The following is a 23563-nucleotide window of genomic DNA, read 5'->3' on the forward strand; positions in this document are numbered from 1 at the left end:
TGTATGGTCATAGCTCCTCCAGATCTTAGCCAGTGACTGGAGGCTTGTTGTACTAGGCACTCAATTTCAAGAGAATTTTATTATTTAAACACTGTGTCTATTTTTAAGTCAGATAATCTATAAAACCTGTTTAAAGCCACAAGGGATCGTGACATCATCTAGTTTGACCTCCAGAGTGTATGAAGGAGGAGAGTTTCTGTCTTTATTTCTGGTAGAAAAATATAAAACAAGATTTCTTGTCCTTCCTCTCTGTCCATGATAGACACAATAATTTAAACTGCCTGCCTCTGGCAAACATTGGCATTTTTCACTAAGTTCATTAGTGAATTTTTAGTGGTTCTGTGTTTGAATTGTGTGGTGCCACCCTCTAGATACTGTCATTTGTGTTTATATGTATTTTTGGCACATAGCAAATGCAGTACCGTTTTCCTCCTCTGCATATAGACCTTTTCACCCAAAACCTCATAGGCTAAAAGCAGATAATCCTAGAGTCTGTACTTCTTTCTCTTCATGCTTCACTGTATAAACTGTATAAACTCAGGTCACTTTCTGAACCACTATATACTTCTCTGCATAATTGTTTTTGGCTCACATGGCAGACTGAGACACTTGGTTGCAAAACAGTTTCTAAGAGTTAAAGGCTATGTTACCCTGGGGGAGAAATCCATGGACGTGCTGGGGAGGTTCTTGTATAGGTTCATCTTAACATTTGAGAGACTCAGGGCCTTCCTACCTCCTAGACCATGGAGATGATGTTGTACAGCAAGTGAGATGTCCAGATGCATGCTGTGCTAGTACTCCCAGTAATGCCAGCAATAACGCTTTTGCTCCATGGCCGTGTCTCCCTTATGGCTCTTACTGAACAAGATTTGCAGATGTCACTTCAGGCAATTTAGGAAATTGAATCCACAAGACTGTGTGGGAAAGTGTCAGAAGTGATGTAGGTCTTCCTCGGTCTTAAAACCTCCCTCACAGAGCTTTAGTGCAGTGACTTCTTTAGGATATAAAGAAAAATGCATAGTAATTTTACAGATGACCTTGCTCTTTATGTGCTCCCTGCATGCCTTCCCTACATGGGACTCTTGCTTCCAGTAATGAGGAAATGTTCTGAGGCAGTGTTGTTGCCATGATGATATAAAATAATGGAGACTTCCAGATATTCCCCTGTTCTTACCCTGTGATCCCTTCAGGGATCAACTGACCTTAACAGTTATGCAGATCTGAAGCTTGGGGTCATTTTTGTTGTACAGAAACTTTTTTTTCATAGGCATTGGGATGGTGGTGTTGCACTTGCTGATTAGAAACCATATGTGGTTAGCATTCTCAGTCTAGATGTGCACTCTCCACTCTGAACACGTATTCGCCCTAGAGCGTCCAGAAATGCACTGAGTCATTGCTGTGGCAGAAAAAAAAAGGCAAGGCTTTTGCCCTCTCTTGCTTTTTCTCATTTATGCCTTTAAGACAATATGTATACATGTTCTGTGCAGATAGTTTTTCAGTTTCCTTCCAATTTTACAACAGCTGTGTATTTTGTTTTCATCTAGATCTAGTGTCTTGCCTAGGAAAAACACATCTGGTAACATACATATGGCTTCGGCAGTTGATATGTTCCAGACAATGATACAATTCGTGTACTGTGAATCCGATGGAGTGTAGCCTCTGGTGTACGGTAGTACTCAAATGTTTGTGGCTTAGCAAAAAGTCTTCTCCCCCTTCACTGGATATAGTGAACAGAAATATTTTGTTTCAAAACTTACTGAGAATTGCCCAAGACCTACCTTGACCAGTTTGAAGGTATTCTTCAACCCTGTTGGAAATGTTCACTGATAAAGCTTGGTAGCGGTGTTCGTGAAGGAGTTGTCCTCAACTGCAGGGAAAAGGGTTGATTCAGGATCAAAATCTTGTGTTATAAATACCTGTTTGTTCCACTGATAGTAATGGGAAAATTTGTTTGTCTGCCTGTTGTTTAACTTAAATGCTTGTGAGATTGAGGCCCAAAATCTCAAACTAAAAAAACCAACAAATAACCAAAACAAACCCCAAGAAAATTATGTGCTGGTTTTATTAATAGAAACTTAGATAACTTGGGAAACAATTTGAAAGGATTTGTTGCCATTCTTGTTATTTTTTTGTGTATTCATTTTAGTGTGAGACACATCTTTTGTTTGAAGTGTATACTATTTTAAACCAGCATTATGTTTTCCTGAAAACTGTGCTGGGCAATGTCTAACTCCAGACATAAAAGCAAATAAACCAAGAAAAACCCTCTGTTTATATGAGATGAAAGGACTTTTTTAAGGAAAAGAGAGAGAGAGGATCTAAAACTACCTAATGGTCTCCCTTGTCTCTTTTTAATGTTCCCTAATGTTCTTTTGCAGTCCTCAGGAATTACTCTGTCTCCTTGGTATGTCACTGGGGTATGAACTACAAAGAGGTCTTAAAATGCTACCATCTTTAGATTATATAGTGAAGAGAGGCTGAAAGTGCTGCAATACATTGTTTCATGTAGGTGGATTTTGATTTTACTCTGTTCAGCTGTACGTTTCAGATGAGAGGTGGAAATTCGGAGATTGATGTGAGTGCTTAATGACAAATAACGTATTTTGGGCACCTGCACCCTGGTGAAGTAAACATGAGGATTAACATCTTGAGTTTGGGGCTGTTTATTTTTTAAATAGCTGAGATCTCTTGTGTGCAAGGTTGCCTATTTAGAATTTCTGAAGCTACTGAGTGAAATATGTCAGGTCATCCTCAGTTTTACTATTCAGTATTGCCTCAATCAAAATTAAGCAAGTTTTACTGTAAACTTGTCTAAGCTCTTCTCCATTGAAATCGTCACAGTTTCCAGTTGCTTGCTAGGCTGAATTATCAGCTGTCATGATTTCGGTATTGGCACTGTAGAGGTAGGCGTACTAGCAGTGGTAAGTGATGTGAAGGTGAAGTGGCGGCTGTTGACTGGGGAAATGAGCAGAATGGGCTGGTGGTAATGTATGGGGTATCATTTCACCTCTAAAAACTTCAGTATGTGACTGTTGAGAGTTAGGAGAACCTTCAGATTCCTCTGCCATGAGGCACTTCAATGTGTTTTCACTCAATTCTTTCTCTATCTAGATTTAACCTTGTAAAGGCTAACAGTTCAATGGGAAGTACACCACTAATTTCTTGCTTATGAACCCTGTGGTTTTCATAGCATCCACTGTATGGATGGAGCGAACAAAACAGTTTTTGTTCCCATATGTTTTTACAGTCTCCAGATCTCTTGCACTGGCTGCAGACCTGTATTGTTAGCTACCAGACAATGAAGACCAAAATGACTGTCCCAACAACCCTGGAAAATTAAATCAGGTGGGGTTATGACAGTGGTAGCAAACAGAGGTCTGGAGTGGGGAATGTCAGTGCTGCCGCTTGGAAGACCAGAGCTTGTAGCTTTTATCACTCTTGCAAAGCCCTGGGATTCGTCTGTTATCTTGAGTTCAGTCTGCTAAGTCTTGTGAAAACAATAAACTGGCTCACCTCCAGTACCATGATTTTATCTTGAATTAATAATAAGTCATCTTTTCTTACAAAGACAAGTACTTTTGTTTGAACTAAAATTGCTTTATCTTCTTGGGGATTCTAACATTTTAGCTAACATGTTAAATATGGTGTTTTTTTTTTTTTTTTTTCTTAATGATCCTTTTGCTATCAGGCCCTTTGATCTGCCCTGGATTTTAATGAGTCATTTGAAAACAGGTATCTGTTTTGGCAATTTGACTGTGATGCTCTCTCTCAAATCAGTTACCATTTTGAGAATGACATCTGAGTCTGCCTATGTTTCTGCATGACTGGAAACTGTCACTACTCATTTAAACTTATTAGTGCTGGAAATGGATATGCTGGTTCATCTAACAGGGATGAAACACAAAGCACCAGCATTCAAATTCAAATGTTGTTCCCAAGAGTAAAGGAAGAGGTGACAGTAGTCATGGGAGCTTGGACAATTAGAGGCAAAAGCTGCATTGCAGTTCGAAGGGGTGTTGGACACTTCGCCTACAGGTTGCTAAAAGCAGGTTGTGGCATTTTTGGACAATTCGAGAAAATACTGTGTTTTAAGATAAAAGTTTAATAGAAGGATACAGTGCTTTAGCTGAAGATTATGCCATGGAAGACACTAAGTTTTGCTCTCAAGAGGAACCTAAGCTGGGAATACTGATTTCAGGGAAGGGGTAATGAGCATTTGAGAAACTAGATTTTTAAGAGGGCAGATGCAAAGCTCTGAAAGTTGAGTCTCTGTAATGGCTCTTGAGACTGCATGCATACACTGAAGGTATGCAAAGTAATTCTTAAAAATACAGACTTGGAGGATGAAGGCCATGACCCTCCATCTATCTTTAAAGGACCTGAAGCGCTCAGGCCACACGAGCACCGCTGGCACACAGTTGCTTTTCTCATCTAAGAGGGCTGTGAGCCAAAAGAGCAGAAAGAGACAAAAGGAGTCCCTGAGTGACTTGAGCTGTAACCGGCCCTTAATATAACTCTGCCACTGCTCTTCTTAAAAGGTGGTAGTGTGCAAACATGTACATTTTAATTTCTTCATTATTCTTCCACTCTATTATGTCTAAATATATTCTCAAAACAGAGATTATTTTCCCCTACCTCTTCTTTCACTCCCATGCCTAAATACAAGCTCAGTGCTTGCTTGTAATAGGAGTATTTTGATTGACGGTTCCTTCACCATTTGAGACCTGTGGTGTGCTAAAATGAACAACTGGCATTTCAGAAACTGTAAACTAACCTGACAAAGTGTAATTTTTCAATTCTTTTTTTCTTCCTTTTTTTTCCTCTTCCCTTCTCTCACCAAGTTGTAGATGTGTCTTAATTCTGATGCTGTCATGCAGTTATGTCACTGGTTAACATTTCTGCAAACTATAGAGAACATACACTCTGAAATGCTTACCTAGTCAGTTGGTAAACAGACCTTAAATGATACAGTTATAAATTAATCTTGTTTTAACCTTTTGCTTTTTCCTTAAATAGAGTTCAGACTACAAAACTAATACAATGATATTGTTTGAAGCTGATGGCTGATAGAGAGTGCAAAGGTGACTTTCAAGGTGGTGGAAATGGTTAGGACAAACTAGATGTTACTAATGGATTTGCAACTTCCATACTACCTCTCAATAACCCATTTATTTCTCTGTAACAAACTAAGAGTTGTGACTGTTGGCTTAACTACCAGCCTTTTTAAGGTAAGCTTACAGTTCTGCCAACCTCCAGTGCAATGGCTTGCAGGCTCTTCTCTTGACAGATAATGATATTGGGAGGAAAAGGAAGTTTTGCAACCCTTAAACTTCCTGAAGAAAAAAAAGGCTGTTAAGATTCCTTTACAAATAAATTAAAAACAAACCCAAAAAACTCAATGAGTCATAGTTTACAGGAATATCAGCTGCTTTTTTTCTCTGATGATAACTAGATACAATTTTTTTTCCATATTTATCCCAAAGGAAGGCAAACTTTGCCAGCTTTTTTGCTGGTGCTACGCTTCAGTATTGCAACTGTATTTAAAGGAATAGTATGAAGTTTCATCCATCAGTAAAATGAGGATGCTTCTGAACAATTAATAGAATCCCTTCACATCAAGTTTGAACACTGAATAAAAGGAAATGATGAATCTGTTGAAAAACTGTATGAGGAATTTCTAAAAGGCACAGTATAAATAACCAAGCTGGACATTTGCAGAAATGTTTATAAAAAAAGCCATTTTCGTTGTAGCGAGTAGTCTGCAGCTCACTGATTTGGAAGAAGATGATAATTCCAATAACAAAATTAATTTCTGTAACACAGTGGCAAGACTTTGGCTCAGATTAAAACTGAAATATTCCCTTATTAAAGCACTAATGCTAGTTAGTGAATGAGAAATCTCTTCCAAGTAAAGTCATGTTTCCTGTATGAAGTAGTGACCTGATCTTAAAGATTTTACCTGATCAGCCTTTGATGTATTCCACTAGGCATTACACATTTTTACAACTCTCATGCTAAATCACATTTTAAAAGGAAGTGCTTTCATCTAATGGAGTTGTGCTATATGTCAAATTACCAGCTCATGGGGACCATCCTGTTCTCCCTGATGATTTTTTTTTTTCACAACTCATTGGGTTCTTGCTTTTGAATATCTGTTGTGTGTAGGGTTTTCTGTTGACCTCCTGGAAAGAAAAGTGATTTTCTGATCTTAAATAGAATAATTTTATTTGCTTTTCTTTGTTTTTTCAGGCACTTGAAATAATGATATATCAATAGTTATCTTGTCCATTTTGTTCTCACAATTGCAGTAGTGTAGAGCATCAGAAATCTGATTTGTCCTGGAACCTGAAAGGGAAGTTGCTATGGTAACTGGGCACTATATATCCCATTTGGGACTTGCGTTAGGTGTGCACACTTCATTTAACTTTCTAGTAGTCCTCTTGAAATGTGTTAAGTCTGTGAACTCCAATAAAACATCATCTCTGGTGTACTAAGTAGTAATTTCTCATTCTGTCTCTGCCCCCATTTGCTGCATCCTGTTTGTCTTGTGCCTTCCTTCTCACTCCATGTTGAGTGAGCAACTGGAGATGCTGCTCTGGGCGCTTCCCGGGTGCGGGGAGGCAGCAATGGAGGCGCTGGCCCGAGCTGTGGGGCTCTGGTGGTACAGCTCTCCCTCTGTCAGCACAGTGGCTGTGGGAAGGGGACACCCCAGGAGCTGAGCACGATGCATGGACACCCAGCTGATCAGGCACAAGGGCTGGATGGGCACAGTCTGCACCGCTAGGGTCCTGCTCCTGAAAATCACTTTCTCTTCCCCATGCTTTAAAAACAGGCGATGTAAGCTCTGGTGACTGCCAGCTGGCGTCCTTTTCCCTGCTGAGGTGTTGCTTCCTTCTGAAGGACCGCACAGGTAAGAGCTCCCTTTGGAGCTAGTGCCCTGGAGGCTGGAGCGTGTCCAGGGCAGTTCAAGCAGTTCCTTTTCATCACCCCTTTCCTAAGAAGATAACAGAAGTAAAAGGGGCTGCACATGCACTTAAAGAAAAGGAGGAAATCTTGATGGGGATGAGCTGTTAGGAACCATTGTGTAAATATTTTTACATTATCTAGTAAGAATAATTCCCTTCTCTTTGATTTTTATGCTTTTTTGCCAAGCTCTAATCAAAAGAGGCTTGGTTTTTAAGATGCAGGCATCTCCCACATGCAAAAATGTGATGGCTGCTCTCTTTCTTCTTCTGTGTAAGATGTTCTCTCTTATTTTGGGTGATGTTTTACCACTCGTTCTGTGGTAGGGCTGTGGGCCAACCCTGTCAGTGCCTCCAAGCACTCAATGGAGCAGAGCACAGGCTGGATCACAGATGATGGGCTGGGTGCCTCTCTGAGCTTGCAGCTGGATTGAATTATGGTGCTGGGTTTGGTTTCTTTACAATCTGGCTGAGGAGTTTGGCACCATCTGTGAACTGTTTGTAGACAGCAGTGGGTCTCATGTTCTGGAGCACATTTGGGTGTGAGAAAAGAGGCTGGGAGGGACAGCAACCTCTGTTGCTGGTTGTAGGTGTACTTCACGTGCACATTTGGTCAAGACGTGCCCAGACTAATTGATAATGCCAAAAATTCTTTGCAGGAGTCTTTCTAACTGTGGTCAGATCCTGCTAGCTTGCTACATTCAACTTCTGTAGGCTTTTTGCTAGGTATGTTGGGACATCTGTAAATATTTATTCAGTTCCAGCTGGTAGCTTCCTATTGCCTACATCTCATCATCAGTTTATTTGTAGCATTGAGTGATGGCTGTGGCGCCTATGGGGTAAAAAATAAAGAACAGATGGATCTTTCTTGAGCCCAAACTGCCTTTGGGCCCTGCTTGTGGTGGGGTTTCCATGACTTTGTGGTAAGTAAGAGGCCATTTTCCTAATTCAGGGGGTAGGAAACTCCATAGCTTCCATTTGCCAGGATATTGTGATGTGATTCTTTTTTTTTTTTTTTCTTTTTTTTTTTCTCCTTTTTTCTCCCAGAAGCACAGGGGGGAATCTAGCTCTCAACTAATACTGCCAGTTCCTCTTTGCCCTTGGAGACTATTTCTCTACAGATTTGGGGGTTTATTTTTGTTTTGTTTTGTTGTAGGTTGGGTTTGTGTTTTTTTTTTTTTTTTGAGCAGTTTTTAGTAAACAAGTTGAACTTGCTCAAGGCTAGAGATACAAAGACGTTTAGGGTGGTGACCTGAGGCCTTATGTTGAGACGTGTTTGTAGACCAGCTCTGTTACCAACTTGGAAGCCATAGGCAATTTGCTTTCTCTCTAAGTGTCCCTGAAGAGGACGCAAATGGAAAGTATTTCAAAAAACAAAGTGTGTAGTCAGCTTTCTGCCTTTTCTGGAGGGGGAGGAGAGGGAGTTATTGTGCATGTCCACAGTTCTTTTTTCTTCTCTTTTATGATCTTTGATAGTTGGGAGTGGAGTAATATTTTACATAGTCATAATTAGAAATCTGTTGTTGATGCTTTGCATCTCAGTCCTGACTTGAATGCAAATGAGCATTCAGTTAGGTAGAACAGGTATATTTTATACCCCCAGGACACTGGTTGAGAATAACTGTGTAAGGCCACAGATATTTCCCTTCCCTCACGCAAATTTAGCGGGAAACATTTGCCCAACATTTGCCCCTCCTTGTTCTGCCGTCCTGCTTAACCTGGAACATAATGGAGTGAAACATGGGGTTTGTAACAGCTTACAAAGGGGAAAAAGAAATACTCTTTAATATTAATCTGTTCTTCCTTGTTGGGTACAAGCTAAGCAGAGAGCTTCTGCATCTGCTGCTGTGTCCCAGTGCTTGTGCGGGGAAGTGCTCAGCTGGGCTTCATGGCTCAGATGAGAAGTCTCTGTTGGGCTGTGACAGAGAAAGGAATATGATTTTTCAGCCCTCGTTTTGCAAGGAGATTCACAGTGAAAATAATACTGGAAACTGTCAAATCACAAAGGATTTGCAGATTTCTAAAAAACAATATGCCAAGCTAAAGTTAAATTTTTAGGAACTGTCTAAGTATTGATACATGGGGAAATTAATAATTTTTTGCTTGGCTAGAGGACTGCCAGCTTTCACACTGTCAAGAAGAATCCACATGTAACCTGAATAACACATAACCATTTCTCACTGGAACTTAAAAATATGATTTACAGGGCTGACAGGCTCTTTGTTTTGTCAGCATTGTGTGGTTGTAGTGCAAACAAAAATGCACTGCAAGTACCTAGAAAAGAATTAGACTGAAAAATATGTCATGTTTTTAATTCTGTGAATTGTTATGTCTCTGAGTAAGTCTTGTATGCAAAACATTTTTACTTCCCTCAGGAAGACAGGTGATTAAACATAATATTCTCATTTTCCTGTTGCTGCAGTATTTTTGCAGCTTGGTAATAAGCATTTCTTTTTTTAATCCATCTGTGCCCACTGTGTTTGGTTTTGCCCACTGAAAGAAGTCTTCATTTCTGGCAGTTTCATGTAAATCAGTAGCATTTTAGGGACAAAGCTTTGCCATGCTATTGCTACTCACTGCAGGAATGGGGAGAGGTATTTAAATTCACAGCTGTCTGTTGACAACACTGTGGTCAAAACTTTTTTTCTTGGTCCCTTCAGCAGCCACCTCACCATTGCCAGTATCGGTATAAATAATGAGTGGTTAAAAAAAATGAACCAAGTGACTCAAACTCTCATTTCTATAAATACAGCATCTTCCTCCCTAGTTTTCCTGAGAGAATTTGTTCTAATGTTGTTTGCTCTACAGACTGTGGAGTATATTAATCTCACTACTTTCACAAAGGTAGACAGAGGGATCTTGTGAAGTCACTGGCCCAGCGTCACTACTAAGCCAATATTTGCCGGGTTAACTTATGAATGCTATAGATGATAACACTTAAAGCTATTACAGACAAGTATTTTTACATTGTAGGTGGAACGTGTCATCTCTCAGTGCAATAGCTAGCTTAGTCTCAAGTAGAAGATTATGTGCACAGACTGAATGCTTTATCTTCATTCTGCTGCTGTACTCGAAGTCATCTTGCATCTACATTAATTTCCTGTAAGAAAAGATTTAGAACTTCAAAATCCTGGCCTGAGCATCATTCTTCTGAAGTAACTTAGTAAATTGGCATGTAGCCTTGCCATCTCATGGTTGGTTGAGGTCCTGAGGCAATATTTAGTGTAACAGAATAAGCAGTGCTCCAGTTAACACAATCATCGCTTATGCAGAAAGATGCATTTATGCCTTTCAAGACAAAGAACCTTTTCACTGTACATCCAGCTATTATTCTGTTAATTCTTTGCGGAGAATTGCCACATCTTTGTTTTCATTTGGGTGGGGAAAGAGTTTAGCATGTTCTCACTGAAGAGCCCAGAGTTTGAAGCCACAACACTTACAGGAGGATCAACTTTTTTAAGGATTTGAGGGTCCCCATGGAGTTGCCTGAAGCCCGTTAATCAAAGATTGAATTTTCAGCCTAATGTATTAGTTATGTTTTTCCAACTCCTAGAGGGCCAGTAAATCAAATTAATCTTAACTAAATTTAAGCCTGTGATAGGAAGGGCCAAAACAAAAAAAAGAGAATAATAATAACGTAGAGTTTAAAGCTTGAAAGGATCATTAGAAAAGCAGACCGTTACTTTTTCTGGTTAAAATGTAAATACATTTTAAACTCACATTTCTGTAAATACATTTTAACTTCATCATTTTTAGACTTGAGTTAGACTTTGAGTAATACACTGACTACTATGCTTTTGTCTTCATGGGAAGAATGTTTTTCAGACCAGTAGGTTGAAAGCTCGTTTGATAAGCCTGTTTTGTCATGCTAAGCCTGTAAATGGTTTTGATCAAATTTGCAACTGTAATAGTAATATTAATATTAGAAACAAAATTCCTGTAGTGGATGTTTCCATATGCTAGAAGGGGACAAAGCTAAAAGTGATAAAGGTAGTAGTCACTTATATGTGTGGGTTTTGTATGTATTCTTAAGTTGACTTAAATATTCCATTTAAATCCTGCGCTAGGAATCATTAGATGTGTGAGACGGTGCAGAATCACTTAACTTCCTGAATTTGTCTGAATTTTAACAAAACAGACATCAGTTTTACATTTCTAGGTCTATTGATTGTTTCTCAGGAAAATTGCTCTTTTGATTTAAATCCAATAGAATCTTTTTTTAAATACTTGTCTTCATCAGGCCAATATTGCTCTCTTTCAAAACAACAAGGCATCTCTCCACTTCTGGTTCTGAAGGGTGTATTTAGTGTTCTTTCATATCTCTTCTTCTTATGTCTCATAAGAAAATTTGTGTGCACATAGACATTGCCAGTGTGGGGGCTTTTTGCATTTAATTAGATTTCAATGCTTCAGAGCTGTGAAAGACAGTATTAGCTTTGGTCTTTCTTCTAGAAACACCCTAGTTAAAAGCTGCCACTTACTTCTCCTTGGCCCATTTCTTCATTCATCTAGTTTTAAAACAATTCCTAGAAGCTTGCAAGAAGTTTTTGCACATGGGGTGTCCTTGGTGTAATCCACTGACATAATTTATATATTTCATAGGTCTGTGTCCTAGGTGGGCAACCTGAAGTAGCTGGTTTATGTTGGGGTTTTTTTTTTTTGGCATGGCATGACACTGACAGCAGTGTTTTGAGCCTCCTGAGAAATGAAACTGTTTCCTCTGGAGTATGATCTTGATGCATCAAAAGGTTTCTCTGTCGTCTTTTCCCTGCGCGTCTCCCGTGTGCATCCTTCCTTTATTTTATCAGTCTTTATTTCATCCTGGCAAACAGAGGGAAACTGTGGATTTATTATTAAACTCTAATAAGGCTACACAAATTGCTTTGAAGTTAAAGACAAACGATACTGCTTGGACTATGTAAATAATGCAGTAGGTTACCTGGCATACCGGAGAGGCTTCTAGAGTTTCTCACCTCATCACGTCTCCTGCAAACAATTGGTTAAGGTCGGCTTCCAGTTAGGCTGGTAACTGTTACTTTCTTCATTAGGCTTTAAAAAGGGGTGTCTCTCGTCTCTGCCTTTTGTAATGTTCCAAAGATAAGAAACTTCCTGGGACAGTTACCAAAATTTTCCTCTTTCTTTGCTTTAATGTGTTTTGCCATAGCAGAGGTTGAGAGGTTTGCTGAACACCCTGCCACTCTCCTTGCTTTTGGTGGGCTTCTGAGCAGGTCACTGAGCCCAGTTCTGTGAATAAATTATGCTGTGGCTTATTAGACTATATAATAAGTTGCAATGGTACAGATGTTAAGGTTTAATTAAAATCCCAACATACACAGCCATTCTGTATTCATAGGCAAACCTGTGTATTCAGTAAGAGTTTAAGACTGGGCCCTTGGTGGCTTGGTCATAGCTACGCCCACTTCAGCTGAGCCGTGTTCTTGCTTCTACTAGCAGAAAAATCTGGTTTCCTTACTGCCAAACAGGCAGTTTCAGTTTAGGATACATTTGTTGTCCTCTGCAGAACTTGAAGCTGCAGAATTGTCCTATTCCATGGGATATATTGCCAGATTTCTGCTCGGTGAAAGCAGAGAGATGGTGAGAAAGAGAAGAAATTAGAAGTGTTGGGCTTAGGAGCTTCATGGGTTGGCACTAAACTTTCTCTCAACAGAGCAAAAGCTTTCTACTTTTGTTCCAAGATTGGTAATACATGTAAGATGCATTTTGTGGTACCTGTGTTGTCAGCTTTTCCATTAGAACCTCCTATCTTAAGTTTTGTATTTTGGCCCTGAGTTTATTGCTCCATGCAAAGATGTGGCATAACCTCTTTCAGCCTACAGTGAACTCTATTTTATCCACATTTTTCTCAAATTTGGGGTTTTGTTTTGTTTTTTTGATTCAGCACTGTGAATGTGATATTTTATGGCCACAATTGCAAGTCTAAAAGTTGCTTTGAATGCAAAAAAAACCAAGGTGATGAACACTATTTTAAATGGTTAGAGTGGATTTCTGCTTTTATTTATCTGTTTTCCCCAGTAGAGTTCTGGTGGTAAGATTAAAATGATGAAACATTGGATTAGGAATTGTTTGTTCAGAGGGATTTTATGTTTGTGTGTGTTAAGCATTGTTAATGATAATACATGACTCTCTGCAGTGAACAAAACCAAACAATTAAAATACTTTGTTGATATTGGCAAGAAAAAATTTGAGGCATTCTTGGGAAACTTAATGGGTTGGCTTTCCTCTAGCTTTCACATTTTTTTGCTTCTGGATGGGATGCACAAAAGTCCCTTTTGGTCATGTAGATCTTTAATGTTCTTATTCTGACTCTGTGGCTCCAAATTTGTCTAGCCGTGTTGCTTTAGGTTATTGTGTTTTGGTCATAATTGCCAGGCAAAAATAGTGTGGAAATACAAGGGGTATGCAGATAGGTTAGTATAGAGCTAGGGAGAAGTGTCCATGTAACTGTGGTGTTCTGGGCTTTTTTTTTTTTTTTTTTTTTCTTTTTCCCCAGTTTGCAGGGAGGTTGAGCTTTTTGCATGTTTGTTTTTATGTATGATCAGTTAGCCCAGGATTAGGCTTTTTTTGTTTGTGGTGTAAATCCTGCTCTTGGCCTAAAATGAATGTTAATTAGACTTCTGTACTTACTTGTGCCACATTGCAGAATCAGCTCCTTATTAGTAAGACAAATAAAAGCACAGATGAGATGATAGAAGAAAGTCAAAAAGAAACTGGGATCAGATCAAGGATAAACACTCTTGTTCCGAAATTGTAAAACGGAGGAAAAGAGATGCTTAGAAAAGTTGGAAGGTGACACTTAAATATTTAAATATAAGGATTTCCTTTTTGTACACCCTTAACTTGTAGAAGGGCGTTACTGCAAGACATTACTGAAAACATTACCTCTTAATAGACTTCAATAAAAGAAACACTAGCAAGAAAACCTTTATAGAGATAAATGGTGGGGTTTTTTGTTCTCTGTTTTTTTTAAGAAGTGGGACCTTTTAGAAAGCTGATTCCTAGCTCAGGTTTGGGAGTAGCTGGGTAGAAATTGATAAAGGAGTATTACTTTAGAGTTGTCCATCGCAGGGCTCCTTATGAGTACTTAGCCATCATTGGTACCAGTCATCACCTACAGGAAAGACAGCTAGGAAACCTTGTCCTACAGCAAAGGAACCATCATATTTGTTATTCTTATGTAGGATCTGAGGAGACTATGTAGCTCAAGGTCTCCAGAAATCCTTGCCTTTTGGAGTATTGCAAGTGCTGTCCTGGCCAGAGTCCTGCTCCAGGCTGGATTGTTCCTGGTGATGTGTACTAGTGCAATGGGAACTAACAACAGAAGTAGTAAAGTGATAATGATAAGTACTATAAAAATATGTTTTGTTGTTTGAATCTGGTTTTTATAGGAATTAGTAGATATGCTCTATTGAGAGCATTGCAGATTCTTTTGAAGGAGTAGAGTGGCCCCAAGAAAATTACCACCTCGTCTTTGTTGCAGAATAGGCAGACTATGAGGTTCCTGATTCTTCTTTTGACAAAATAACATCTCGCTTTTTTCGTTAGACCTGATAGTTGGCCTGAAAACAGGTTTGCTCTTTTTTTTTCCCCAGCTGCTTTACTAGACTAATAAAAGCTATTACAAACCTTGTTTTTCATAGTTGCATTGATTTTTAGGATGATTTAACTTGGAACACGAAACAATGAAGCACATTAAATTCTGATAAACCATTAATTCATGAAGTAGAGGTCATACAGGAAATAATAATGAGTTCAAAGACTGTAGTCAGCACCAATGATGGAGTAGAAGAGAAAAGGTCGTTAGCCACTGAGTTGCATAACAGGTTGCCTTGAGTTAGAGCAGAAGCTTTATTACCTTGATGGGCAATATCAGAAGAGACTGGAAAACATCACCTACAGTGCAATGCTTTGACCCCAGTGGACTAGATGAGCTCTAACATCAGTGATTCTAATTAGGGATAAATGTAAGGTAAGAAATGGTGTTTGAGAAAACGGGGAGATGAACTGAAAATTGTGGCATCCAGATGTCTCGATACTGTGCCTATTTGTGATTCCCAGGGAAAGGATAGCACATACTGATGAGGAGTATCTCGTTTTATTATTCAGTATAAACAATGTGACTTGATGTGCTTGAGTGTGGAAAAAAAATTATATGAGCTTGATAGAAGTTTTAGGTGTTACAGAGGCCACGTCTATGGTGTGCTCTGTCTTCTCTTCAGATAAAAAAATTAATGGATCCAAGTTTTGATATAGCTTGGAAGCAACTTCTGATTACGTCATGATGGGGAAACTCCCCCTGCTTCTCAACTACAAAGAGAAAATTATTGGCACAAAAACTGATTTATTACTACAGACTGTGCTTAAAATAACTTTTATTACCATAGTGGCCATAATGTGGTGCAATTCTGTAGGTGTATTGATGTGGAAACCTCTGTGCTTTTCTTTGTAGAAGTGATTTCAAAAGGCTGCCTGATCTTTGTGGTTCCCTTGATAAACAGAAAAGATTCAAGATCTTCCTGATGACGCAGTTTTGCAGTGTGGTCACAGAGTCAGGAAGGGTCAGGTTCAGGAAGGACTAATAACTGCACAGTTTTAAATTTTTACCAGTCTGAACCAAATGTTCAGTCATTCACCTTTTGCCATGATTTTTCTTCTTATCTAGCTACTGACTGCTCCTTTGTGCTGCTTCCCCATCCTTCTCCTTGTGAAGGGATTCCCTTTTTTTGGGCTTCTTTCCTCCATGTCTCTAGAAGTCTCACAAGACAAATGAGCTATAATAAATTTACACAAGGCAAGATTAACAAATTTTCTAAACAAGTTTCTTTATTTGTTAAATTTCAATATGAATACTGGGCATTTTGTGTAGCATGCTTTGCCTTTCTGAAAAAATAAGAGGACCCTGGCTTTTCAGGCTACAATGGGACAGTTGCCTGGATTATTCCAGCTCTCATTTTACAAGAGTGCTAGCAAAGGAAGGACTTGATAGCAAGCAGCTGGGAAAGTTCATTTTCTTTGCTACTGAGGACTGTGGACGTTTTGGTAGGCTCTAGTGCTGAGATATGTGAAGGATGGATGTTGTTTTACCCCAGTCTATGTATATCCTCTTTGTTTCCCCTCTTTCTGTGGAATGTCATCTGGGTTTTTTTTTTTTTTCCCCTTTGCTGAACAGGAAAATTGAGCAAAAAAGGTCAGTTAGAAGAATTAGCACAGTTACTTTTCATGGTCTAGTTTCTGCTGCTCTGAGCACCTGTGGCAAACAACGTCCCCTTCTAAGCCAGTAGTAGGATGAAAGAAAATGAAATAAATGAAATGTCTTTGGGTAGTGCAGGGGGAATGCAAACTATCTGCGTGGTGAACAGGGATATGATGGGTTTTTTTGCCACAAGATAGTTAGTATCTGGAAATCGGTATTTAAAATGCTCTTCAAGTCACATCAAACGTGGCAAGTCTGGGAATCAAGGGCTGAGCAGCTCTGCTCTGAACACCCTTCAGAGTGACTAGAAAGACACCTTCCCCTTCTCGCGCCCCCTGCTCCTTTCCAAAAACCAAATTATTTTTCTTACTGCTTTTTCCAATACCGCATGTGATGCTTCCCACACATCTTTTAAGCTACATCAGTCCTTGTTAAAGGTCTGAGAGTCAATGTAGTTTTTAAGTGTTCACAATCTTACGATTTCCCTTCGTGGGAGTAGGTGGGAAATTTATGCTGGAGCCGCTAACATCCCTGTGTCTGTTCCCCACTGCGATACTCTCCATGCATGTCCTTTTAAAGTCTGTAACGGTATTTGAAGACTATAATCCAATCTTCCTGAATAATATGCTGCTTTCAGTTTTGTTTGCCTACCGCATGCGTGTATCTAAAGAGACAGATTTGTCTTCTCCAGCGCTAACAAGAAATCCTGGGTCTGTTGAAATGTAAGACCAACCCTCTATTGTCTTCAGAAAGGCAGAAGCTTAACCATGTGAGTCTTTTGCTAATAATCTTTCTTTACTTCAATTCAAAAAAGAATAATCTTAGGAACGCTACCAAGATATGCCTCTGGTACGGAGACTAAGGGTAAATGTATGAATATATTTGCCAGTGTAACTTTTGTGCACTCAAGTTTAGAAGTGGATCCAAGTTGAAAATAGGAAAATAACTTTTATAAAACCTGAGACTAATACAATTTGTTCCCTATTTCAAAATAAAACAAAAATGGTACTGATTGGTTTTCAAATGAATAAACCTGATCCTTGCAGAGCTTGAAACCTAAACATTGTGGCAGGAGGAACCTAAAAGTGAAACAGGTTTCATTGTTCACCCTGCAAGAAGTTGAAGCTGAGAAAAAGGCAAAAGTAAACAAGGAAACGGTGACAAGTAAATAGCCACTGAAATCATCTAACAGTTGGCTGTTAATAAACCAAGTCTGGCATTAATGTGCAGAACTGAGGAAGGTATAAACATTCAGAGGGCAATAATAATAATGAAAAACCCACTGTAGCAACTTTGAACTTCTGCGGCAATGAGGATGAACAACTTTTAGACATCTGACTCAGATTTGGGAAACTTTTTATCAGTAGAAGTAACATGAAATACATTTTGCAGTTCTATTGTCTTTCCATCAGGTTTCTGTCTTTTTTTTTTTATATCCTTCCCAGTTCCGGGAGGTATTTTATCGGTCTATTTAGGATGACTCTTCTACAGTGGGATTGTAGTGCAGCATTCTGCAACGATATTGTTGCATATAATCTTTTAAGAAGTATCTGACTTGCATATGAGTTGTGTGGAGGTTTCCATCTCTTTTGGCATTTTGCCTGTTTCAGGCAAAATGATGCAGCATCTTAGCCCATGAAACTGTGAGAAGAGATGGGCATTTGTGTGGCAAATATGACAAATATGCCTGTGGTACATTGGTGGGAAAAAAACGTACCTCTAGTGGTTCTGGAAGTAGTTTTGCATTGTACATTTTGTGAAATGAGGATTTCTGTTAGTCAAGAAACTTTCACAAATGTACATGCAAACAGAACTGTTGCAGAATTAGACATCAATGTGGGGTTTTTTGCGGCTCAGTGTCCTCACATAGGGTAGAGGGTGTATATAATTTTTTTTTAATTTCAAATCCATTACTATTTCTAACCTGGGTTTACAAAACCATCACACTAAACGATATGTTATCTCTTTTCACCTTACCAGTAATGTTTTTCTCTTTGCCTTGCAAAGAAGCTTTTCCCTGGGGACTTACCCATCAGCTCCTGAAAGGCAGAAGGAGGTAAAAGCTGAACTGAAGTGGGGTTTTTTTGTTGTTGTTGTTGTTGTTTGTTTTGTTTTGTTTTGTTTTTTTGCTAGAAGGCGTATATGACTGATTTAGGAACAACATATTATGTTAAATAAACTGGTATTTGATGACTTCAAGTTCTTTTTCCTGTGCTGCTTTATCATCTCAACATGCTGCATCTCTTATCTCCACGTTCTCAAACGCTGCTGGTGTACATCAAGAGACTAGCATTAAAAAAAAAAAAAAAAAAAAAAAAGAGTTGATTACACCTGCTTAGAATGCTATGGAAGAAATGGTTTAAAAAAAATGGTCCAAAAAACCTCTTCCAGGGTATTATTACTAATTGCAGCAGTGGTTCTAGATCTGTTCAGGTGGCTGGTTCCGCTCACTTTCAAGGGTGTGACTGTGCTTTTTCAAGACAAGTCTATGACAAATTAATTGATTTTTTTTTTTTTTTTTTTTTTTTCCTTATTAAGTAAGTCTGTCCAGGCCACATTTACTTGGATTAAATACAAGCAAAAAGAAAACTTGCATTGGTTCAGGAAGTTTGTTTTGTGGTTTTTTGGAAGAGAACATTCTGTCCCCTCTTTGCAAAACCAATACAAACAGTCTCTTGGCACAGACACTATTCTTTGTAGATACCTTACTTTAAATTCTCTCTCAGTTATTTTGCAAGATTAAGTATCGCAGTTCCTATTTCCTGGAGAAATTCTGCCTTGTATAATTGTGCTTTCATTTTGTAAGTCACATCTGCGGAGGTAGTTGGGCAATAAGATTAAATCTTCTAAACACTATTTGAGGTCTGTTAATGAAAGATACTGAATAATAGAAATAGTGACTATAAATTGTAGGATAGTAAAGGTTGTTTATGAAATAGCACTTATTGAGAAGTGGTTATATCTTATTGTAGAAATGATCATGTATGTATGGGTTGTGCGATTGTTGATGTTACTGGAAAAGAGCTGTAGAAGTACAGAGTAGAAGTAAAACACCCAGTACTGTGAGGCATTTTTCTTTATTGGGTAGTTAAGTAATTGTGTGTGAGTTTCATAGAGAGATGTCCTTTTCCCCTTTGTTTTACAATTTTTAAAGGGTATTATTAAGTTACTTTGGCTTACTAAAGGAGTATTGAGGACAATGAGTTTCATGTGCTTATATTAGCCGTATCTCACATGAGGATTTGGCATGTGCTGCTGGAATTATGAATAAAAGCAGGGAAAGAAATGTGCACTGTGCAATTTTAATCAAACAGGGAGCAATCTCTAGTGCCCTCTTTTGATAAGATATTCAGTGAAACCAATTAGGGGAGGATCTTAAGTGATGTTGATAGGTTGTTGGACTGATTCTTCAAGTGGCCATAACTCCTACTGACTTGGGCTATTACTAGAAGGGAAATGAAACATATCTTGTATTTTGTAGGAGGCAGTCCTACTTGTAGTAAGTAATATTCCCAGAGAGTGCTAAAAGCAGACATATATGCTGTCTGAACAGATCTCTGCTGTAACAGCTTTGAAGTGAGCTGAAGGTTTACACACACATTCAGATGTAATTTTTGAAAGAGCTAAATTTTTTATTATAAGAAGAAAACACACTGAAAAAACCCAACCTTGCAAACTTTCCATTTCCATACATTTAAATCCAAAGACTGAAGTGTTTTGATTGTCATGTCTGTCTTATCTTTCTAGCAAAGCCTTTTTCCTATAATTAAAAGGGCATCAATTTTTCTAATTGATGCCAAATCCAATGCGAGCCACCCATGCAATTATTTCACCTTCCCTCCCCCTCCCATCATTATCTGATATTTTGTTTGCACAGTCATTATTCATTAACTGTGTTCATGTCCAGGGCTGCAAACAGTAGAATCACATTAGCAAGGAGGAGCTCTGAGACTCACCAGCAAAATCTGTTTTTTCCTTTTCTGTTTTACATTGCCTTTCAGATGAGAATCCCCAAACCTGTCACAAATTTTGGAGATAAGGAGCTTGGAAACAATGAATGTGCTAGTGGTTGGCACTTTCTTTTCTTAGTAGAATTCTTTAGTTCTTCCATACTTCTGAGAAGAATTAAATTCTGTGTAAGAAGCTGCTGAGATCACGAGTTACTATGGGGAAAAAAAAAAAAAAGAGGTGTAGTCTGTCCTCTTTTTTATATACATATATATATGTGTGTGTATATATGCATACATGCAACCAAGCCTGTTCCCTTGTCTTCAGAGCTTTATAGATGACCCTGTTTGATTTAGAGGTAACTTTTGAGCATGTCCCTTTTTCCTCTTTGGCGTATACTCAGGTGGCTGTGTCTGCCCCCTTGCCCTTTTGAGAGAGAGGGACCTACACACAAAGGTCTTGCTGTGATTGCTCCTGAGGCTCTTTGGTCTGTTGCCTTTTCAGCATTTGACCTTGGTTCCTCTGAAATCAATGGCAACCCTCTCTGACCCGGGGTATTGGTAAGCATTGGATGTGCTACTAAACATACTTGGCTCTCAGAGTGCTCCTCATCTCTTGCACTTGTATTTTATTAAGATGACTGTCACCTTTATCCGTGTTTTGCAAGGGAAAAAATGGACATGGAGGGGTAGAGGGTCTTGCCCAAGGTCACTTTGCTGGGAAAGGCCAAGGCTAGTGGCTGGGAAATGAGGTATGGGTGGGAGGCAGCCCATGCTACCTCAATGTTCTGTGCCCATGTATCATTTCTTCAACCTGGGTTTCCTGGTCAGCAAACCATTTATCACCTAGCTTCCTTAAAATATTAGAATTTTAAGTTTCTGACAGGATTAGGTGATTACCAGATAAACCGACACTATAATCTGGTCATGTTAGTAAGCAACTGGATAAGATTCAGTACATAAACTAGCTCAGTATACTACTTTGTGTATTAATATGCAACTATTGGATCAATTCAGATTGACTGAATTGACCTCTTGCTGCTTGCCCTGGTACTGGATTGACTTGTTACTGCTTCTTCCTAATTCTGTTGCTATATCAAATCGATCTGTACTTTTTAATTATTTTTAATTGCATTTATCTTAAAATGGAAAACGTAACTGCACGGTTTGCCCTGTAAAGGAGGGGGAATGGAACCTCTCATAGAAGTCACAGAATTGGGATAATATCAAAATGATGTCCCAAAGAGAGAAAATCATAAGAAAATTCAACTGTAAACAGGGCAGGTTTGGCAAAATGTGAAGGACTGGTCGGCGCCTGGGATGGTGCAGCTGTGAAGCTGGAAGCAGCTTGTGTGTACAGCCAGGTTAGAACAAAGGGTTGGATGTGACTAAAGAAATGAAATACAAAAGGACTAAGCTTGTCTGAACTCTTGAATGTCAGAGTCAAAATTTTGAGGGGTGGCAAAAATTTGAGGAGAAAATGGGAGAATACCATAATTGTCACCCTCAAAAAAAACCCAACCAACCACCTTAAAAAATTACAGCATTTGCCGTCTCCTTCCTCTGCCTCTCATCTTGGTTTTCGCTTCATTCTTCCTTTCCTGCACCCTTCTTCCCCAAGTACTCCATGGGTTCCAGCCCCACTGGTTTGTGGGGAGTTTTTTGAACCGTCCCCAGTTTCTCTCAATACAAAGATGTTTTTTCCCATCTCTCTCCCATTCGGGCCACGTGGCTGCTGGTGCCTCGTGAGCGCAACCCTGGGCTGCTTGCCCCGCAGCCACAGCTGACTGCCGGGAGCGCAGGGGCTGCCTGGGCAGCAGTTGCTTCCTGATGGGGACAGGGATGCGAGGTGAGGAAGGGGCTCCACTCTCGCCAATACCTCCATCCTTGCGCTTGACCAAACTTTTACAAAATGTGTTTACGAACATGTTACACTCCCGTTCCCTTCGGGTTTGCAGCCTTCTCAGCTCTGCCGAGCCTGTCGGGTCCATGGCTTTGTAAAATCCTCACCCCACCCTTGAAGAGGGATCCAGCCCCAAACTGTGCTTGAAAGCAGGGTTTGGGGTGGAGGTTGTCCAGGTATCCTGACTATGAGGTTCCCGTTAGCTGTACAGAGGAGTTCTTTTTGATATTACTGGTATTTAGAAAGTTCACGTGTTTGACAGTAGTGGATGGACTCTAGTCAGAAATGTACTTCTCCCTCTCATGCAATAAGGGAAATCACATTTTAAGAAGTCAGCACTTAGCAGGTCTAACTGATTGTATAATGCGCAGTGGAATTACAAAGCTGAACCTGTTTCTTTTCTACTTTTTCAGTGATTTGTCCTGTTGGGCAGCTGCCTTCTGCGTGACTCTGGAGAGATGCCAGCCACTTGAGCTGAATCAAGCAGTGGCAGGGACAGCATCTACCCGGGCGGAAGTTTTAATCCCAGGCACGTGGCATTTGCACAAGTGGTCACTGGTGAGTTGTACGTAAGCGCAGCTTCTCTCTCTCTCTGTCTGTTTAACAACTGGCACCTTGTTGCAAACTGTAAGTTTCTGGATGCAAAGACTCGCCTGCTTTGCTTGTTTTTCCTGGAGGAGGACTGACAAGCTTAGAGAAAATGAGTGTGATCCAAGTTATCAGCTAATCTTAGCAAATCCTTACTATTTGTTTGTATCTTTATGGATTTTTTTTTTTTTTCCTCTCCCTCCACTGAATGACTAGCATCCTGGTGAGGCCAAACTTCGAATCTGTAGCAGTTGGTGTGTTGTACTAGACGATATCACCGTGCCTTTTTAATCAGAGGAGGTTTTATACCCTCTGCCTTAGCGCTTCATAGCCTGGAAATACAAGCTGTGGGGCTCTGATAACAGAAGCAGTGACTGGCTACTGTCAGCATGAGGATGATTAAAAATGCGTGTGTGTGTGCGCGTGCTTTTTCACTCCCTTTCCAGCTGAATAGAAAATGAAACTCCCCAAAGCCTTTTATGTAAGTGCATGGGTTTTTTTTTCTTGTTTAAATCTGTGTGGCTGTGCACAGACGAACTTCATCCCCAGCTTCCTTTTGAAGATGCTTTGTAAAGAAGAGTGTGCTTGTTTTGGCCTCTGAAGTGTGATCCGGTCTTCAGTTCAATACTAGACATACCCTCTCTGCAAAAGATAATAGCTAGCAATTTTTTTTTTTGAGGGGAAGGTGGTTTCCAGTCGGTTTTTCCCATCTGTGATTTTCCTTGATAAAACAATGGCAATCTGCTTCTTCCAGCAGCTGAAATGCTGTGATTCTTTGACAGCAAATGTGTGGAGTGCTGCCTTGCACCTTGTAACACCCTGCTTTATTTAAGACACTGTCATGCTGGGCTGACTGCTGTCTTCCCAGGAGTGTTGCACCAAGGAATTATTGATGAGATGCAGCCTGGTCTGCAAAGCACACGTTCGCTATTAAAAACAACATATGTGCTCT

General features: G+C 39.5%; 1 protein-coding gene across 3 annotated transcripts in view; it reads left to right on the top strand.

Annotated features, from left to right (window-relative positions):
- Positions 1-23563, top strand: part of EPS8 (EGFR pathway substrate 8, signaling adaptor) — a 135653-nt gene that overhangs the window by 11646 nt on the left and 100444 nt on the right. For 2 of the 3 annotated variants that reach the window (XM_082309116.1, XM_082309118.1), the window contains exon 2: positions 22437-22581. The gene's annotated coding sequence lies outside the window, so the exon portion shown is untranslated. Of the gene's footprint in view, positions 1-22436; positions 22582-23563 lie in introns of those variants that run through there. The other variant, XM_082309117.1, reaches the window with a different exon arrangement.

The sequence above is a fragment of the Platalea leucorodia genome, assembly GCF_965183815.1.
Source record: "Platalea leucorodia genome assembly, chromosome: 4".
In the NCBI taxonomy this organism is placed as follows: Eukaryota; Metazoa; Chordata; class Aves; order Pelecaniformes; family Threskiornithidae; genus Platalea; species Platalea leucorodia.